The following is a 23,073-nucleotide window of genomic DNA, read 5'->3' on the forward strand; positions in this document are numbered from 1 at the left end:
ATTCTTTCTCATTTTTGATAGGTATTTCATTCAAATATAGTACCCAGTTATTTTTAATCTTACCATAATCAAAGTGGTATTTGGAAATATTAAAATATAATAAATCTTTGAATTCACCATATGAGAAGCCTGTAGATAGTAGCAATATATAGAATACTATTTATATACCTACAAGACACTATATTTATAATAACAACTAATAGTGCAACATCTATTTCGAGAAAAAATACACATACTCAATCCAACGGAAACCTTTGAAATACAGGTTAAAGAGAAAGGCAAATATTGAAATTAAGTTCAGCTATTGTAGTCACATATCAGATGTACTGAATATTCAACCCGATTCTTTAAATATGGGATATACTGAAATAGAACGTGTAATGAATACTATATTGATTCGCTAAATAAGTAAATTACACAAATTCATTCCAAATACACCAGATTAAAACATTGACAGGAGATCAACATATAGTTTCAAATTACAAACAAATATCTAAATCATAAAATAATAAATTCAAATGTCAGTCTTTTGACATCTACATCACCATCGTCGATGGCCTCCTAAATGTGTGTTCACATGGAGTATATGTTGTCACGAATTTAAACCCAGGACGACTAAACAATAAATTGAAAATTGTCATTTAATGCTTCCCTATATAAACATGTGGCAACTAGATAAAAAGTTCGAGAAAATTATGGTCAACTCGGACACAGAATAATGTATCTTGGTAGGATGACATGTTTTCATGTGGACTGTTAGAGTTACTATGAAGCGTATCGGTAAAGTACATAGCAGCGTTCATATGCATATCATTCTGCATATAGTTTTGTCTCTGGGCGATAAACAGTCATTCATCATCATCATCATTATACATGTATACATTAAATACTATAATCATGATAATGAGTGTGTACTTCGTTGTAACTGTTCTAATTAAACAGATGTTTGATTATAAAACTTAAGTGTACGACACACAGTAATGAACAAGAAATAAATCATGGAAGATGTGCTCGTAAGCTGAATATACACAGTGGATTTCTGCTTTTGTATCGACTTTGAGGAGATACGATTAACAATCTGGCGGAGTAAACTATTTACGTTATCAGGTCCGTATCTGAAAAACTAAGTAGTACTGCAAATATGTGTTGTATTGAATGATTTTAAGGAGAACATGTCAGTCTGCTATGATTATGATATGAACACGCCTCTCTCGTATATTGGTTAACGTTCAAATTTCCTAGTTAGTATAAAAACAAAAGGAAATATGGTATGATTGACAATGCGAAAACACTCCACAAGAGACCAAATGACACAGAAATTATTATCTATAGGTCACCGTACGGCCTTTAACAATGGACAAAACCCATACTTCATTTTTAGCTACAAAAGGCCCCGAAATGACAAATGCAAAACAATACAAGCAAGAAAACTATCGGCCTAATCTATGTACACTAAATGAACAAATAACATAACAATTTATCTTCAAGACTTACAACATGAAGTCGATCATGATAAGAAAAATTACCATTTCAGGATTCGCAATCTTTGCTAAAAATAGAAACCGCAAAATGAACGTTCATGCAGTGCAACGAATATACACAATTTGTTATGGATCACGATAACTTTTGTGTTTTACACAATAAAAACATTATTTAACAGACTGTTCTTTTTTGACAAAAGCTTTGATTCTCAATGTCATAGACTACGTCTAACATTATCTGTATGGTGGTAATTATCTTTGAACTGCAACATATCTTATATCCAAAATAAAGGCAACAGTAGTTTACCGCTGTTCGAAACTCATAAATTGATAGAAAATAACTAGATTTACCGTTGCAAGCAATAGCGGAGGATGTCATCCCGTTCTGGACATTGTCACAGTAGCAGCAACCAGTTTGAGTGTACCAAAGTCTCATGGCACGTCTAGTATACATGTCTTTGACCCCCCCCCCCCCCCCCCCCCCCCCCCATTTTTACTCTTCTCTTAGAATAAGAGTGATATCTATATATAGTTGGGGAACTCTTTAAAATCTTAAATTAGACACACGCGCGAGGAGGAAGTTGGCGTCACGTGATACTGGAGTATATTATCGTGGACTTTTACATGACTAGTCTTTTTAGAGGGGACCTCGGAACAGACAACATGTGTATATATATATTGACGGAGCGGCATACTAACTGTTCATTTTGTTCTTCAATAGCTCGCGTATCACACGATACATATATCTTATCTTGTACAATTTAATTACACGCTCATCGATTGATTTCAGCTAATGTGTATATTTTTGCAGGTGTTCGATTAACGGATGTGTACTTTAATGCAAGTGCAGAAATGTCAATTATGTGTACTCTTCGTGTTTCTCTTTCTCTCTGTGGCTATTTTCTCTTCAGAGCACGATTTTTGTATAGAATAGAAAGAAGCACGTTACATTATATATTCGTTTTCTTTTAGCATATTTTAGAAGATGTTTTGCACATCGTCTTAATCACTGAATTTTGTATCAAATTTTCGAGTCTTTCTTTTTGTTCTTTTTTTTTCTAAAATTTCAGGTAGACAGATATAACCGGTTTATTTTTCTATGAATTAATTAAGGATTTATTTTCGTTTTTTCACGTTTGGACTGTTTCCATGACAACGGTAGCCATTTTAAAAGTTCTTAAGATGGATGTCACGCCTTCTAACGATGAGTTATTAGTTCTGAAAGTTTCATTTAATTTGGACAATTTTTCGGTTTTTTACATTTTTGCCGTTTCCATGGTAACGGCGGCCAAAATTCCAAACCCAAGGTGCACATCTGCACATGGCGATTGTCATCATGGTGCAGCTTTATAAATGTATGTCAAGGCATCTCCGAGAACTCGGCTGGACAAAATGTGTGGTAGAAAAAATTCGTAGAATAACAATATATCTCCCCTTTTTCAAAGGGGTGACATAAATACATGAATTTGGGATAGAAAGTACCTTGACACATCTTATAGCAATGCGAATTCACACTCAAATAGAAGAGGAAACAAACTACACAACAGAAACATAACGTTAAAATGTAACACACACAGACACGAACTATAATATAACAATGGTCATTTTCCTGACTTGGTACAGAACATTTTTTTTTTAAATGGTGGTTTGAACCTGCTTTTGTGGCATGTCAAACCTCAAGCTTTAATGGCAATGTTAAATATAACATTTAAATGACAACATTACATTACAGGACTACAATACAAATAAATAGGAGATGTAAAGGACACACAAATAATAGCTTACAAAAGACACAAGGTTCAATTTTAATACGCCAGTAGTGCGTATCGTCCACACAAGGTTAACCAGTGACGCTCAGATGAAAACAGTTCGAAAGCCAAAACAAGCACAAGGTTGAACAGCACTGAGGACCTAAACTTCAAAAACGTTGTGTCTAATACGGCTAGAGTTTTCTGTTTGGGATAAGAACATCCTTATTATTTAGAATAATTTATACTTTTGCAAACAGGAAATTTTATAAAAGGACTATATGATAGATATACATGATCCAACCGAAGTATTAACTAACTACATAATAAAAACGAATACATTTATGATGTTAAAAACATATATTTGAAAGGAAATGTGTTTAATGAAGCTCCGTAATTATCTTTTCCATTTTGATATCATGTATTTGATAAATCAAATTTCTTGCAAGAAGTACTTACTGCAAGAAGGGTCAATAATATACTAAGGGAATTATAAAATTAATTCAGATACTTATTAAAAAAGGATTGAGGAGCACATTGGTATGATTTTTCACACGATATTTTTCAAGATGACGGTTCTGTGAAAGTTTCAATTCAATCTTTTAGGGTTTTAAAAAGAAGTTTTTGGATACAAAATGGGATCCTTAAGAAACGATCAGAAATTGATAGATTGATACAATATATCTATGTCTCACTCACTCGCGTCATGTTTTCACTGTCTCTTATCTTCGGAAATCGGAAAATTCGTCTGATCTGCAGTTTTATTGATAATGTCCCGTTCTCTGTTATATCTTAATGAGAATTTGCATGGTGAATGATGCGTGAATATCAAAACAGGCAGTCCATCTTCTTATCTCCTCAGTTTTTAATTTTTATCGTTTTCACTTTTGTCATAATTTTGGATATAAGGTATGAACAAATTATTTACCACGTTAAAAATAAAGAAGATAAATCAGCAGCTGCATGACGTCATCATTTTATCCTTGTATTCATTTTCTGAGCTCAGAACAGAATTCCATCAAACAAAAAGTGAGTACTTTACATTCTTCATGCTTCACATTTAAACTAGCTACAACAAGACCCTTCTTACTAATAAAAATCTATCAATTCGTATAAACCATAATAGTATTGTGTAAATTATGATATCACAAGTCCAGTAGTCAGTGTTGACATTACTTTCCATTGATATAGTCACATAATAATAAACTGTTATCCATTCGTTTGATGTGTTTAAGCTTATGATTTTGCCACTTTATCATTGACATTCCGATTTAAACTTTCCTCGCCGATTCGTACTTTTTTTATTTTACTTTTAACTGTTTGCCAAACTTTGATTTTTTGCTAACTACTGAAGATTTTATACTCTAGAAATACATTACATCAACTGTGTGCTGGTGTAAAACATACAATTTAAGTTGCCGTAACAGATGATGTAATGTATTCCTAGAGTAGACCATCCTTAGTATAACGGGGAAAAGGGGGGTGGTAAACATTTAATTTATCAAAAACTTGAATTTATAATGAATTCTCAATTGGGTTCTCAATGCTCTGCAACGTATTTAATTGTTTGTTTGAACTTTTTTGAATTATGATGATTATTTTGTAGATACGACGTGCATCTGGGGTACGACTTTTAGATCCGGATATCTCGAATGATTTTATTTCGAAACTTTTAATTCATCAAACACTTTCATGGGTGAAACTATATCATACAAACCTTGATATTAAAGGGAAATGTCATAATAGGAAATAACATATGATTGTTCATGTATATAATTGATATAATAGACATTCATTAAATGTCATTTTGTTTTATTGATAATTAGATACAAAATGACAAGCTACCTCATAGTTAACAGTATGAAAAAATAGACGTATGGTGCAGTTCGTACAAACACATGCAAATCTTAACTCATCGGAAGGTAAGCCAATTTACAAGCATATCCATCTAAACATTTATTTTAATAACTTTGAATTAATTTCAGTATTCAAAAACTTCAACACAAATAGCTATATTTCTTGTAAAAGATAGTAACCGAGTCCACCAAAGGATGAAGGATCAACTGTTAGAGATAAGTATTAAGTACAAATGAGGACAGGGTACTCTTTACTTATTGATATTGTATATGATTAGATTGAAATTGAATGTGTGCATATATGAACTTTCAAGAGACATGTTCTGAGGTTAGTTTTTTTATTTTTTCTCTCACTGTGTATTGAGTGTAATCAGGGGCTAGTTTTGTTTGATATTCTAATGTTGTTTACATGGTTTAGATATAAATTAGGTACAATTAAGGTTTACTTATTATACCAGTATTTCCAAGTGATTCTTATTTTTCTACGATGTAGACGATATGTTGATTGTATATTGTAAAACACCATATACTAGTTCGTAAAAGTACACAATTTAAACTTGTTTAATCAGCATACTTATAGTTTTAAAATGAATTCTTCAGTTTTGACGCTAATAATTGTACAAACAAATAACAGTATGAAATGCATAAATTATATCATATACATGATATATTATATACTCTGAACAGAAACTGGTGTATAAGATAGAAGAAGTATGTTGAAATAAAGCTACAGAAAGTATTTTTGTAACATGCAGATGCTGTCAATTTGTTAATGCATTTGACGCTTTAATTGCACAGGTATGTATGTATCTAGATGTGTTTCTGTGTGTAATTCAAATGTAGGAATATGTGAGTGTTATTTTTAATATATTGATCTTGTATATTATATTTTGTTTACAAACATGTGATTTTCTAAGGGCACGGCACGAGATATTAATTGAGGTCACTTCAATAAAACAAATTGAATGTGATTATTAAGCTGTAAAATTTTATATATATAATAAAAAAAAAAAAAACTGTTTAGTATTAAAATTTATATTAAGATCCATTTAGTTACATCTTGTGATCAATTTTATTTGGCAATCGCCAATGGCAGTCAGCAGGGTTAAAGAACATCAGTTGTTAGACCTGTTAGTCAAATGCGTTTTGTTTAAAAATATACTTTTTCACTTTTTTGGTCTTTTGGAAAATGTTGTTTGTGCTGTTTTTAGACCCTTCTACAACGAAATTTGTTTTACATGCACACGTATAAAAATTGCGGTTTTTATCCAACGCAATCATAGGTTTGAACGTAGTTTTCAATTAAGACTCGTTTGTATTTTTTCGTTTGGGCTTGTATCATATTTTCCCTCCGGTTTATATGATCCGTTCAATCTATATTGACTCTTAAAATTCAAGAGTTTATCTAAAAATGAGGGTACTTTTTCTACAAATGAGGGTACTTTTTATATGGCCTTCCAAATACCGTTTCGATCCCTAACATCACTGAAGAGACATTTATTGTCAAAATCCGGATCTGGTGTACTAAAAAGTATTGACACCGTATGTTTGTGGCATAACATCGTGGCCACAAGTTAATTTTTTTTTCTGTTTAGTATTAAAATTTATATTAAGATCCATTTTGTTACATCTTGTGATCAATTTTATTTAGCAATCGCCAATTGCAGTCAGCAGGGTTAAAGAACATCAGTTGTTCGACCTGTTAGTCAAATGCGTTTTGTTTAAATATACTTTTTCACTTTTTTGGTCTTTTGGAAAATGTTGTTTGTGCTGTTTTAGACCCTTCTACAACAAAATTTGTTTTACATGCACACGTATAAAAATTGCGGTTTTTATCCAACGCAATCATAGGTTTGAACGTAGTTTTCAATTTAGACTCGTTTATATATATATATATAAGTCAGTGACAACTCTACAACAGATGTATCCATCGGATCGCCATCAATGATGGTGATACATGGCTGTGTTCATAATGTATATACAACTCGTCTAAACATCAACCCAACAATGTTAGATCTGTAAATTTGCTTTCGCAAATTTTTGGTTCTTCCCTCGCCGGGATTCGAACCCATGCTACTGTGATATCGTGACACCAAATCGCCTGCACTGCAGCCGTCCCGCTAGACCACACGACCACCTGGGCTCTCAAAATAAAGAGCTTTCGGTGGGCATGTGTTACCTTTCCACGTCAGTTTTAATCTAGCGGCGTACTACAGTACATGATATATAAGGCATGAAGATGTTATTGTTACAGATCAGCTAAATTATCTATAGTAAAGGATCCTACAAATTAATGTAATATACAGTCACAGAAAATAATTATATTCATAAGTACGTCTGAGTCAGTGACAACTCTACAACAGATGTATCCATCGGATCGCCATCAATGATGGTGATACATGGCTGTGTACATAATGTATATACAACTCGTCTAAACATCAACCCAACAATGTTAGATCTGTAAATTTGCTTTCGCAAATTTTTGGTTCTTCCCTCGCCGGGATTCGAACCCATGCTACTGTGATATCGTGACACCAAATCGCCTGCACTGCAGCCGTCCCGCTAGACCACACGACCACCTGGGCTCTCAAAATAAAGAGCTTTCGGTGGGCATGTGTTACCTTTCCACGTCAGTTTTAATCTAGCGGCGTACTACAGTACATGATATATAAGGCATGAAGATGTTATTGTTACAGATCAGCTAAATTATCTATAGTAAAGGATCCTACAAATTAATGTAATGTACAGTCACAGAAAATAATTATATTCATAAGTACGTCTGAGTCAGTGACAACTCTACAACAGATGTATCCATCGGATCGCCATCAATGATTTTTTGTGATACATGGCTGTGTACATAATGTATATACAACTCGTCTAAACATCAACCCAACAATGTTAGATCTGTCAATTTGCTTTCGCAAATTTTTGGTTCTTCCCTCGCCGGGATTCGAACCCATGCTACTGTGATATCGTGACACCAAATCGCCTGCACTGCAGCCGTCCCGCTAGACCACACGACCACCTGGGCTCTCAAAATAAAGAGCTTTCGGTGGGCATGTGTTACCTTTCCACGTCAGTTTTAATCTAGCGGCGTACTACAGTACATGATATATAAGGCATGAAGATGTTATTGTTACAGATCAGCTAAATTATCTATAGTAAAGGATCCTACAAATTAATGTAATATACAGTCACAGAAAATAATTATATTCATAAGTACGTCTGAGTCAGTGACAACTCTACAACAGATGTATCCATCGGATCGCCATCAATGATGGTGATACATGGCTGTGTACATAATGTATATACAACAGAGATGGGTCCGATTACTTTCAATGTAATTGATTAAATTACAATTACTTCGTCATTTGTACGATTAAATTAAATTAATGATTACATCATTTCTGAAAGTATCTGATTAAATTAATGATTACATTAGCAAAGTAATCATGATTACATCTGATTACAATGAATTTAAAAACAAAACATTTTGAATGATGTGAATGAATAAACGTTCAATATAACTATAGCATTTTTGAGGAAGTATTTCATTTTGGTTCAATTATAAAATGATAACTTCAAATTAAACTTCATCTATTTAAATAAACACCAAATTTCACTACATATATATACATTACACTTTATCACCAATGATCTCTGAATTATTTTGAATTAAATTTAATAAAGTTTTTTTGTTTGTCTGCTGACCTCTTTCATAATTTATATGTATTCCAAGTTGCAGTTTATGGAAGTTTAAATATGGATTAAATAAAGTTACCAGTTAAAACTATGTTAAATTTTAATAGAAATGTTTAATTAAATTGTAAACACTATGTTAGTACTAAACATGCTAAAAATCATTACATTTTACATGGCCAGGCCAAATACAAAAAAATTTAAACAACATATTTGTCCAACTTTTAATTTAGTTTGTGCTAATTAGATAAATTTTCATGTCTGATTTATCTTTTATCATATATATTTCCCTACAGCTATACTCAATTGGTAATTGCAATAAAAACAAACCTTAATTAGTCTCCTGCCTGTCAATTCAAAGTTGACAAAAATCACAAAAATTAACAAAAGATTATTATTCAGGGTTAAAGAAAAGTATTACTTGAATATATAACAGTTATTATCAAATATTAATATGAAGATCATTATAAAACAATGAATATACCTGTATGTACAATATCTCTTACCAAGATTGAAGGTAAATAATTGTATTATATGTCTCTGCTAAGGCTAATGGTGACTTTTCAATACTGTAACAGTTTATTTTTTTACTGAAGTAGACATGTTTAAAGTAACCAAACTATTTTTATCATGTTTAAAATTTATCAAATATGAATAACAAAGAGGTTCATTTAATGACCAAAAACACAATTTTAGATTGTTTTCATTGTAATCAGAATGTAATCAAAAAGTAATCATGATTACAGGGTATTTTGAAAAGTAATTGATTAAATTAAATTACATGTAATCAGATTTTTGGCTGATTGATGATTACACTGATTACTTGAAAAATTGTAATCAATTACAGCTGATTAACGATTACAATTACAATTACCCCAAGTCTGATATACAACTCGTCTAAACATCAACCCAACAATGTTAGATCTGTAAATTTGCTTTCGCAAATTTTTGGTTCTTCCCTCACCGGGATTCGAACCCATGCTACTGTGATATCGTGACACCAAATCGCCTGCACTGCAGCCGTCCCGCTAGACCACACGACCACCTGGGCTCTCAAAATAAAGAGCTTTCGGTGGGCATGTGTTACCTTTCCACGTCAGTTTTAATCTAGCGGCGTACTACAGTACATGATATATAAGGCATGAAGATGTTATTGTTACAGATCAGCTAAATTATCTATAGTAAAGGATCCTACAAATTAATGTAATATACAGTCACAGAAAATAATTATATTCATAAGTACGTCTGAGTCAGTGACAACTCTACAACAGATGTATCCATCGGATCGCCATCAATGATGGTGATACATGGCTGTGTACATAATGTATATACAACTCGTCTAAACATCAACCCAACAATGTTAGATCTGTAAATTTGCTTTCGCAAATTTTTGGTTCTTCCCTCGCCGGGATTCGAACCCATGCTACTGTGATATCGTGACACCAAATCGCCTGCACTGCAGCCGTCCCGCTAGACCACACGACCACCTGGGCTCTCAAAATAAAGAGCTTTCGGTGGGCATGTGTTACCTTTCCACGTCAGTTTTAATCTAGCGGCGTACTACAGTACATGATATATAAGGCATGAAGATGTTATTGTTACAGATCAGCTAAATTATCTATAGTAAAGGATCCTACAAATTAATGTAATATACAGTCACAGAAAATAATTATATTCATAAGTACGTCTGAGTCAGTGACAACTCTACAACAGATGTATCCATCGGATCGCCATCAATGATTTTTTGTGATACATGGCTGTGTACATAATGTATATACAACTCGTCTAAACATCAACCCAACAATGTTAGATCTGTAAATTTGCTTTCGCAAATTTTTGGTTCTTCCCTCGCCGGGATTCGAACCTATGCTACTGTGATATCGTGACACCAAATCGCCTGCACTGCAGCCGTCCCGCTAGACCACACGACCACCTGGGCTCTCAAAATAAAGAGCTTTCGGTGGGCATGTGTTACCTTTCTACGTCAGTTTTAATCTAGCGGCGTACTACAGTACATGATATATAAGGCATGAAGATGTTATTGTTACAGATCAGCTAAATTATCTATAGTAAAGGCTCCTACAAATTAATGTAATATACAGTCACAGAAAATAATTATATTCATAAGTACGTCTGAGTCAGTGACAACTCTACAACAGATGTATCCATCGGATCGCCATCAATGATTTTTTGTGATACATGGCTGTGTACATAATGTATATACAACTCGTCTAAACATCAACCCAACAATGTTAGATCTGTAAATTTGCTTTCGCAAATTTTTGGTTCTTCCCTCGCCGGGATTCGAACCCATGCTACTGTGATATCGTGACACCAAATCGCCTGCACTGCAGCCGTCCCGCTAGACCACACGACCACCTGGGCTCTCAAAATAAAGAGCTTTCGGTGGGCATGTGTTACCTTTCCACGTCAGTTTTAATCTAGCGGCGTACTACAGTACATGATATATAAGGCATGAAGATGTTATTGTTACAGATCAGCTAAATTATCTATAGTAAAGGATCCTACAAATTAATGTAATATACAGTCACAGAAAATAATTATATTCATAAGTACGTCTGAGTCAGTGACAACTCTACAACAGATGTATCCATCGGATCGCCATCAATGATGGTGATACATGGCTGTGTACATAATGTATATACAACTCGTCTAAACATCAACCCAACAATGTTAGATCTGTAAATTTGCTTTCGCAAATTTTTGGTTCTTCCCTCGCCGGGATTCGAACCCATGCTACTGTGATATCGTGACACCAAATCGCCTGCACTGCAGCCGTCCCGCTAGACCACACGACCACCTGGGCTCTCAAAATAAAGAGCTTTCGGTTGGCATGTGTTACCTTTCCACGTCAGTTTTAATCTAGCGGCGTACTACAGTACATGATATATAAGGCATGAAGATGTTATTGTTACAGATCAGCTAAATTATCTATAGTAAAGGATCCTACAAATTAATGTAATATACAGTCACAGAAAATAATTATATTCATAAGTACGTCTGAGTCAGTGACAACTTTACAACAGATGTATCCATCGGATCGCCATCAATGATGGTGATACATGGCTGTGTACATAATGTATATACAACTCGTCTAAACATCAACCCAACAATGTTAGATCTGTAAATTTGCTTTCGCAAATTTTTGGTTCTTCCCTCGCCGGGATTCGAACCCATGCTACTGTGATATCGTGACACCAAATCGCCTGCACTATATATATACAACTCGTCTAAACATCAACCCAACAATGTTAGATCTGTATATTTGCTTTTGCAAATTTTTGGTTCTTCCCTCGCCGGGATATTCGAACCCATGCTACTGTGATATCGTGACACCAAATCGCCTGCACTGCATATATATATTCATTAAATAAAATGATAAAATAAGTAAAAAGTTAACAGTTTCGTTCTATCGATTTCATCCTTCCATTGGGACTCTTCGGGATAACTGATGTAGTGTCGCTATAGGCGACGTCGTCAAGGAGGTTTATGACGTTCCGCCATTGTTCGTTATTAAAAGTTCTCTGGTTTTAATTTCGAACGGAACGTTGTTATGAAATAACGTTCCATCTCTTTTCTATATATACATATATATATATATATATATATATATATATATATATATATCGGTACAACGTTTAGCGAAATTGAATTATATCGTGATGATGTAATGGATACATTATTTTCATGGGAGGCCGATTAAATTGTATGTGATGAACTAATGGATACATTACCTTTTCGAATCAATATTTTAAATACATAAAAAATACAAATACAATATATCCAAAACATAAGGCACACAAAAACGTGCAGAGTCAGTGAGTTAGTTTTTTGAAAAATTTTAAGTTTTAATAACTGAACTACTGGACTGTTTACACTCAACAAATGTATTCATCGGTCCAGTTGTTAAACTAACAATGGGCTTCAGCTACTGATACTGAAATGGATATTATACAGGTGTAGATGGGTTCACATAAAACAAAATAATTGCGAACAAAAAAAGAATAATGGCAACAAATTCACTATAAAGAAATAAAGACACCTCATTTCTTGGTGGCTTCCTTTAATTTTATGTTGATACTTGGTCAATTTTTGTTTTTGCTAAGGAAATGTCCTGAGTCAGGTTCCTTCTATTTGTTTCTGTATTAGATCTGGTATTCTGTAATGCCGCAAAAATGTCATTGGTGTTTTGTCGGTACCTGAAAGTTGTTGGAAGTGAGAGATCATCATGAGGGCTGTTTGTATTCTGTCAGAGTCTGGTTTATAACAAATGACCAATACCATATTGATGTCATTATTTTTTCTATAACTCATTTAAATAACATCATAATAATTAGGTTGATTAATCACTCTTATATATGACTATAGCAACAAGGTTTTCATAAAGGCGTTTTTGATCCGCGTACATTAATCTGACGAGCGTCTGGCATAAATAATTTTAATCCATGTATTATTGATCAGTTCATTTCCAGCAATTGAATCATTGATGTATTATTACTGTGGATTCAGTTATTTTCGTGCGTACCAATTTTCGCGTATTGGGGAATGCCTGTATTTCGTGGATTTTTGAGTTCGTGGTTTTGCAAAAGTCTGTCTATGAACAATAGAAAATTTGCCAATCGTTGTACATTTTAATTCCTGGTACATCTGTAACCACAAAATCCACGAAAATTGGCATCCAACGAATATAAATGAATCCACAGTACTCAAATGTGAATATATATATTGCAGACAAAAGGGCTACGTTCATGGCGTTGATGACTTGTATAGGATTGATAGTATTGACGTCATTTCCGCTCTGTGTAAACGGCAATATCACATATGGAATGGTCCCAACCACAAAAAGGGCAGATACCATACAGTTTGTATATATCCAAGGAGTAAAGGGTTCTGAAAATTGGAAGTTGATTTGCAAGATGCATCAAAACAAAAACAAAAATGAAAGAGAAATTTGTAAACGAAAAGAGGAAACCAAACTACAGGCATCATTTAATGCAATGTATTCCAACTTTACTAAGGAATGTTTCAAGGATAAGTCAGAGCATTACATATTTAAATATACATTTAAACGCGATGAAGTAAGTTTTTCTTCTTTTTTTGATACTTAGTCGACCACAATTACAACATTCTGTACTCCTAAGGCAGCTACTTAAATCACTATATTTACTCCTATCACTTCTACCGCTACTAATATTAATTCAACTACAACAACAACAACTACTAGTATCATTACTTATACTGCTACTGTCTTTTTCTACTAATACTTCTAATATTACTATTTTTATATAAACACATTTTCTTTCTTATTATTGACTTTAGACAAACTTTTAGTAACTCGGTGTACCTTTATATTTGTTCTTATGTTCTACATGTTCTACCTCGCTTGGCTCCTCCGAACATAAATTATTTCTTATTCTATATAAAGAAACAACAAAGACTTTATAGCAGGAGATACACACCAAACAGTTGTAATATAACATTTTTTTTCGAAATACATGTATACCGTGCAATTGAATATTTAAAGTCCATACATCATGCGTCATTATAGTATCTATATAATCATCTCAACTGTTCATACTAATATCTACAAATAGAAAATACAAATAATTAGGATTTATACAAGACATAATATTACAATCTAAATGTAATAAAGTTGTCGAACAAGTTTTGGTGTGTGAAATCTCGATAAAATGAAAAGGGCGCGTAAAACAGTATATAAAGTCCAAAAACCGAATTACTCAGTATTGCGCAGCAGAAAGAGTAATAAATTTCAAAACGAAAAGAAAAACAAGTTGTGTCGGTTTTCTGTGTTTTAATCGAACTGATAGAAAGGATTGAACAACATTTTGGAATTTTTAGTCATCGATGTTCCTCAACTTTATAGTTATTGGGCTATCGAACTATTTTAATCTGAGTATCACTGGTGAGTCTTATGTAGACGAAACGCGCGTCTGGCGTATCAAATTATAAGCCTGGTATCTTTGATAACTAATTCTAAGATGACGTGCTTATTTTGCTTTGTGTTTAAAGCCATGCTATTAATCCTATAAAATTTGTTTGCACATGCGTACATTGACTACTTCAGAATAATGTCTTTTTTCAAATTGTCTGGCGTCTAATATATTTCATTAACTTAAAACACTTCCAAACTCTTAAATGATGCACATTTTAATACTAATTTATCTATTACAACTGTAATGTGTTGCAATTCTAAATTGACATATCTGACCTAGATACGACAACCGTTCATGCTGGCTGAAAAAATGGGAGGTTCATGAAAGAGCCTACACAAACGCGCTACACTAATAAACATCGGACATAGAAATTACCTTAATTGTCCTAATTATATATAATCAGAATCGAAAGAATTGATGCAAGCTATACTTTATTGTAGTTTTAACATAAGTAGACATTATATTCGTAATAATTTAGCCCTTACTACCGCTCGGGGAAAACTAATCATGAATATAATACCTACCCATATTAAATCTACAGTAAAGCATAGCTTGCATCAATTGTTTCTTAATTGTGCCCTGTACAACTGATTTTAATTGTTTGTTATAGATGTTGTACTGTTACACCATTATATCCGGTTCGTTTAGGGTTTAGTGCAAGCAAACATTTCTTACCCCGCCATATTCTGTATTTGCCTGTCCAAAATTCAGTAATTGTCGATTTGTCCTGTATATAATATTTGTTCTTCGCAGATGTTGTTACTTCTACTCGAACTGTGGATTCATTATTATTCGTTATAACTCAATTTTCGTGGATTTCGATGGTATTGATGAACCACGAAATTAAATGTTCAACGAATGACAAAATTTCTTAGGCTTGTATAAAGGCGTCGGCAAAACAACGAACTTAAATGTCCTTGAACGTGCAAGTTTTCCTTCATCCACAAAAATTGGTGCCCAAGAAAATAAATGAATCTACAGTATTACAAATTCCGATGGTTTCACTAGTATGTCTACTACACCACCAGAAACAATGATCACGAGTTGTCTTTCTTTGATAGGTATAGGTCTATTAATTGAATAGAAAAAAGTATTTTCTCCAGGGTTAAAGTGGCTTCCAAAAGACTAAATCAAAACGACTGAATATTTTTTTTTTCAATGAGATCGTTTAAATATTACTTTGTTTAATAAGGCAACAATAATATACCGCTGTTCGAAATTCAAAAATCGATTATGAGAAAACAAATCCGGGTTACAAACTAAACCTGAGGGAAACACATCAAATATAAGGAGAGCAACGACACAACAGAATCACTGAAATATAACATACACAGAAACGAACTATAATATGACAATGACCATTTTCCTGACTTGGTACATGACATTTAAGAAAAATGGTGAGTTAAACCCGTTTTTTTGGCTATCCAAATATCCCACTTTTATGGCAATATTATATATATAACACTACAATGACTCCATTACATGACTGGAATATAGTACATTTCGACAACAAAACAACAGAAACACTGAAGTGAACAAAAAACAAACGACAATGCAACACACACAGATACAAACTATACGATAACAATTGCAATTTTCCTGACTTGGTACAGGACATCTATTTAGAAAAAACTGATGGGTTAAACCAGGTTTTGTAGCTAGCAAACCTCCCGCTTTTATGGCAATGTTAAATTTAACATTACAATGACAACGTTTCATGACAGGACTACAATACAAATAATTGAAAGAATATGCAGATCAGAGAAAAACACGAATAAACAATACAATAGAAAATTACGACACTCTAATAGTTATTAATAGGGATGGCAACGAGTACTTGCTCGGAAGGACGAGTACTCGAGTACAGTTTTAGTACTCGGATACTCGTTTGCCTGTTATACATCTTGAGATAATTTTCTTCACTTTTCACTCACTTTTCCGTTGAAATATCCCCTTCGTAATACTACATAAAATCAATTAATAACATAAATATGTTTACCCTGAGGATACTATTTGTTATAGTAGTACCAGCAACATCCTTTCATCCCGAGGGAATGTTTTCATGTGCACTACTTGTAACAAAACTTAGAAAGTCAAACAGTCTTTCTTCTGAACTTGTTGACCAGCTCATATTTTTAAACAAGAACAAAATCAAAGTGACCTGCAGTGAACCCTTCGCAACTGATTAAAGACATGTTTAACGGTGTTTGTACAAGGATCAACACTTTTATGGATTAATATGTAACTCATCACAAGCCTTAAAAACTGACCTTTGTTTGTTTTCAAGACTTCTATGTAAACGTGATAGGTATGAGATGTACATTTGAATTAATTTAATTACTCTGTATTTGAAACTTAACTATAATTGTTTAATTTACAATTTAAATATTGGCGAAAGTACGAGAGCGGCATTCAAATCAAAAAGTCCAAAATAAACTGGCTAAAAAAGAGGGGCAAACGAGAGTGCAAAAAAAAGAGAAAAAGTAAGGCTCAGCAGTACGAAAAAAGCCCAATAGTATTGTTGGCAAATTAATGGACAGTCGTATTATATATAAATACCAACTCATCAGAAACAGATGATACATATATTGTCTACTTTGTCGAATTTTTTATTGGAACTTGGTTCATGAACACGTGCACAAACAATAATTGCTACTGTGATAGGTTATTTGTAGAAACGGCGGTCGGTAGTTCATTGTTTAAATGATAAAAAAACCAGAGGATCAAGCTACTTTTGTAGTATTTTGTAGTTTGTTAATATGTTTATGAAAGGTAATAACAACAACACTGCATCCCACCTAAAATCTCAACTTTTCAGTAGACGTTTAAGATTCATCAGAGTACTCGCGAGTACTCGAGTATCACGACCGAGTATCCGAGTATTAATTTCCAGATCTTTTGACATCCCTAGTTATTAAAGATACCAGGCTTATAATTTAATACACCAGACGCGTGTTTCGTCTACATAAGGCTAATAAGTGACGCTCAGGTAAAAATAGCAAAGAAAGCCAAACAAAGATGAAAGCATTGATGACCAAAAATTCCAAAACGTTATGCCAAACACGGCCAAGGTTAACTGTCTTGGATAAGAAAATCCTTAGCATTTAGAATAATTCATACCTTTCATAACACCGAAGCTAAAATTTTGGGAACCATAATTGTTAAATAAAAATAAACCTTCTTATCTTACACTACAGACAGGGGTCGAAATTTACGCTCCTCCGGTGGGCCGAGACCAGTAGAATTTGCGTCGGACGAGTACATTTTATGAGCTGGTGGTCCACCGGACCAGTACATTTTATCAGCTGGTGGTCCGGCGGACCAGTAGAAATTTGTCGGCAAAAATCACTGAGTTTACAGATATAACTACTCCCGATGTTAGTACAATTGTTTCCTAACAGTAATTACAGATTGATTTACTAGTAACTTATTATTATCAGTTCTTCTACTACTTTTTTAAGATACCGTGTAAAGTATAAATTCACTTAAGGAATTGTTTGTCATTCAAAAATATTGTTTTTACAGTTCTTTGGCGGGGAATGTAAAGTGTTTGACGATGAATTTATCATCGAGAAGATTATGGGTGAAAATCATACAGAAGATATAGATGAAAAAAGTAAGTCCCGAGAAACTGCCTTTGATGTGTTCACAACTAGTATGCTGAAGGATTTTATTTATATATGTCCAGATGTTTCAAGAGAAAATATTACCAGGCGTCCCAAGATGTCTGTTAAAGCACAAGCAGTGCTTGCAGTATGCAGTTCTTATATGAGAAGGTTGATTACATTATCGTATGCATGTAATAATAATAATATCACTTCTGTGCTTTATAGAAATGTAAGGTTAGTTAATGATTCAGTAAGCTTGCTAAATGTTTCAGTGTATCAATATAACAACTCAACAACAGAGTTGAAAAAAGAGAAAAACAAAATATGTCCTAAACTGAAACCTAGTTTGAATGGAGTGTTTATGGTAATTGTAGAAGTCTTTTTTCATATTGACACTCTTTACCAGTTTTTCATGGCCCTTTCAATGATTTCTTTATTCATTGTCCTGCTGGTCTATTCCTGTTTCAAACAATTACGGAACATATCAGGTTTGAATAATATGTTCCTGGCAGGTAACATGATGTTAGCGTATATTTTCTGGCTTTTTCATAGTTTACCACTTCCTGATAGCTATCCTTGGTGTTCAGTCTCTGGCATGTTCAAACACTTCAGTTTACTTAATGTAGCTTTGTGGATACACGTCTGCATCGGTCATATGTTTCGGGTATTTTGGCTTTTTAGACCAAACACAGGTGTCTATTTCAAAAGGCAAAGTGTTATTTGGTATGCTGTTTTTGTCAACGTGATAACAATCGCATGTGTCGTCATAAACATTTCGTTAAGCAAAAATCCTCCTCCAGACAGCTTTCAACAGGTAAATCTAACGAACATATATATTTCCGGTTACGGGGGTCATGCTTGCTTTATGTATGATCCAGATATGGTCAAATTGTTATATACGGTACCAGTCATGACCATATCTTGTATCAATGTAAGTCTTCTTGTATTGGTATGGATACGTACGAGGTGGAATCCTATTTTACAAACAAACACATCCACAAATAGAAGAATGGTGATTTTTTATGCCATCATGACTGCTGTTATGCTTTTAAAACAATGTGTGGGATTTTTTAGCAAGCTCGAGCTCACAGACAAAATTTTTATTTTTCATATTATAATGTTTTTAGAATGTACTTACGGCATGATTTTCCTTGCTGTTTTTGTGACTTCAATAGAGATTCGTTGGCTACCTGCGTATTGGAAGCTTACTCATAGAACTCGTCATTACAAAGATACTATTGTTGAAACAAACTTACCCCCTTATGATGTTGAAGAAAAATATAAAACCTTGTAAAGAATCACTACACTAATATACTTGCTGAATCAAATTTGCTCGCTTGTGAAGTTGGTGAAAATATAACATATTGTAGAGAATCTGCATTGACAGGTTTCGCCCCCTTGTGATGTTGATGAAAAATATAAAACCTTGTAAAGAAGATGCAAAAAGATTTTTTTTCTTGTGATATTGATAACAAAATTTTAAACCTTGTAAAGAAGTTACAAAAATGGTTTTCCCCTTGTGATGTTGATAAAAAATAAAACCTTATAGATAAACTACTTAAAAGGTTGAAGTTCATGGTTCAGATCAAGGTGTGAAATATTTTCGTTTTACTAACTATTCCTCATACTTGCTAGCCCCTACACAAGTTCAATCACAACAGTCCCTTTCCATTTGGACCAATATTGGAGGGCAATTACATGGTCATAAATAACGTAAAATCATTAAAAACCAAAATAAGATAGAAAAACATTAAATGTTCATTGTTAGCCCAAAGTGACGGCAAAATGCATTTTGCATGAAGCAGAATACTATGTCAAAAAAAAAGAATACTATGTCATTCGACATAAATCATGATACTACTTAAAGGAACAACCATTTAACTTCCAGGGAAAGGGGTTTTGTATTATTTTCCTTAAATTTTGCTATAACGAATATTGGATAGTGCTGTTGGTATCACCTCTCACTCCCTTGCAATAAAGTTAATCATAAATGTTGAAAACTCTGCTTTTCCCATCTTCAAAGTGGAATGCTGATATCATCAGCTATCTTTACTGAATGAGTTTGTAAAGTGTGATATATACTTTTTGTGCTTCTTTGTGATTTTGTTGTGATTAAGATTGTGACACGGTGTTGACTGATGTACCCCTATTTTGTCATTTGTTCTTATTATATATGTTTGTTATATTTATGCATCGTTGTCGATATAATGACCTTTGATGCGATGGACATACAAGTGAGAGTTTTAGCGCTATAAAACAAGGTTCAATTCACCATTTTCTTCATAAGAAAATGCCTGAACTAAGTTAGGAATATGAAGCTGTTGTCCATTCGTTTGATGTGTGTGTACTTTTTATTTTGCCATTTAATTGTGGACTTTCCGTTTTGAATTTCACTCAGAGTTCAGTATTTTTGTGAATTAATTTGTGACAGAATTATGTTGTCTTTATTAATTTAAATATCATTAAGAAACTAACGTTTCACCTCCACCAAGCAAAGGTGACTAAAGATGGATTTAACTTTTATTCAATCAGCTTTTTGATCAACTGTTCTGCTTCTTATACAATCCTGGCTTTCAGAAACTAGTATTCGGCTTTGAACGTTCCAACTGAAGATATATCAGGAAAAGCTCATGCATGAAATTTATAAGGTGTATGCGTTTGGAATTTTCCTCGGAGTTCAGTAATTTTGTTAGATTACTTTGTCCATGTCCTTTATGTCCTCGGCGGATACCGCTTCTTGGGAACTACCAGTTTCTTGTGATATCATCAGCTTAATATTTGGTACTTTGGTTCTGTCATTATTTAAAACGAACCTTTCTGAAATTTTTCGTTGTTTTAAAAATTTGAAAATAATCAAGAAACTTGAGTTTCAACTGCTTTATGATTACTCACTGCCAACCAGAATTACACACCCTTTTGATTCTGTTATATTGATACCATGTAAATAAGCATGTATAAATCGTGTCATTTATAACAGAACTGTTGATATATTGTGTGAATCAAAATGTGAACGTAATGTTTATTAATTTATTAGAAATATTGATGTACAGCGTCAATCAATTTGTTTAAATTGTGCAAATACTTAAGAATAATAGTATACTGTGTGAATCAGAGTGTACAAATTTTGTAATGAATTTAAATTTTATTCATTGTGTGAATTAGTATGTACAATTTATGTAAATTGTTAGAGATATTGACATGCTGTGTGAATCAGTGTGTATAAATTGTGTAATGAATTTACATATTTATACATTGTGTGAATTAGTATGTATACAGCAGGAGTAATGATGGTATTCTGTGTGAATCAGTGTGTACATGTTGTGTAATGAATAGAAATATTCATAAACTGTGTGAATCAATATGTATAAGTCATGTAAGTCGTTAGAAATAATGCAAACTCTGTGGACCAGTGTGTACAAGTTGTGTAAATCGTTTAAAATATTGCTAAACAGTGTGAAACAGTGTGTACAAGTTTTGTAATGAATATTGATACACTCTATGAATTAGTATGAATAAGGAATGTAATTAATAAGATGTGTTGATACACTGTGTGAAACCGTTGTATAAGCCGTGTAATTGATAAGATATTTTGATTAATAAACAATGTTCATTTTGATTCAATACTTGATATTGTGAAATATGTTATTTATTTTATGTAACTAAATGTTATTTATTTGTATTCCATTATATTGCCGATACATTATCACATAAGCAACACGACGGGTGCCGCATGTGGAGCAGGATCTGCTTACCCTTCCGGTACCTTACACTACAGGAAGATAACTCTGTAAAATCAGGTAAACGTTTTAATTACATTGTGTTGGAATATTAAGCTTCTCAATGATCAAAATTGGTGTTTGTCAACTACTATTTAACCAGTGTAATTTTTTTGATAAAATGGTTGGTTCAATTTTTTGGAAATTTTTATATTTTAGTCAAAGGGTCAAATTAAAAACTTTAAATGTCAAAATTTTATGAAAATTAGACGTGCCAAATTAATTTTAGTGAAGGTGATGGGTACCACCTTCAGGCTAAGGGTACCATGAACTGCATCTGAATATCAAAATTTGATGGATGTCTTTTACACTTTCATGGTCAGTGTCAATTACAAAATAAATTTTGTGGAATAGGATTAATATAAAAAGCATCAGGAAATATGACTTATTTTTTTACATTTTAAATTTCGATTTCATCAAAATCAGAAACATCGCCATATTACGTATACTTTGCAATAATATTTAATAAAAGTCAATTTACTTGGTTATACTATTGTTATTATGATATGATAATTGTTATTTGTTATTTATGACATTTGATATTTATATGACAATTTGATAAGTTTGGCATTTTCTCTCAATGTATTTTGATATTTGAAACTGTATTTTTCCTTAATGAAATTAAATGTCTGAAATTTGTATTTCAATTTCACTTATAAATTTGCTATATACTTGAAACATTTTTTATTCAATCATAGAAACTAAATGTGTTTCAAACTTTGTTATTCAATCATAGAATTAAATATGTTTCAAACTTTGTTATTCAATCATAGAATTAAATGTGTCTCAAACTTTGTTATTCAATCATAGAATTAAATGTGTTTCAAACTTTGTTATTCAATCATAGAATTAAATGTGTCTCAAACTTTGTTATTCAATCATAGAATTAAATGTGTTTCAAACTTTGTTATTCAATCATAGAATTAAATG

General features: G+C 32.9%; 1 long non-coding RNA gene across 1 annotated transcript; it reads left to right on the forward strand.

Annotated features, from left to right (window-relative positions):
• The first annotated feature begins 5,043 nt into the window (after positions 1-5,043).
• On the forward strand, positions 5,044-21,983 carry LOC139498248 (uncharacterized). The gene is made up of 4 exons (XR_011657864.1): positions 5,044-5,151; positions 5,773-5,883; positions 13,537-13,883; positions 18,285-21,983. It is a non-coding gene; the product is annotated as an uncharacterized lncRNA (long non-coding RNA).
• The last annotated feature ends 1,090 nt before the right edge of the window (positions 21,984-23,073 follow it).

This window comes from Mytilus edulis, chromosome 12, assembly GCF_963676685.1.
Source record: "Mytilus edulis chromosome 12, xbMytEdul2.2, whole genome shotgun sequence".
NCBI lineage: Eukaryota > Metazoa > Mollusca > Bivalvia > Mytilida > Mytilidae > Mytilus > Mytilus edulis.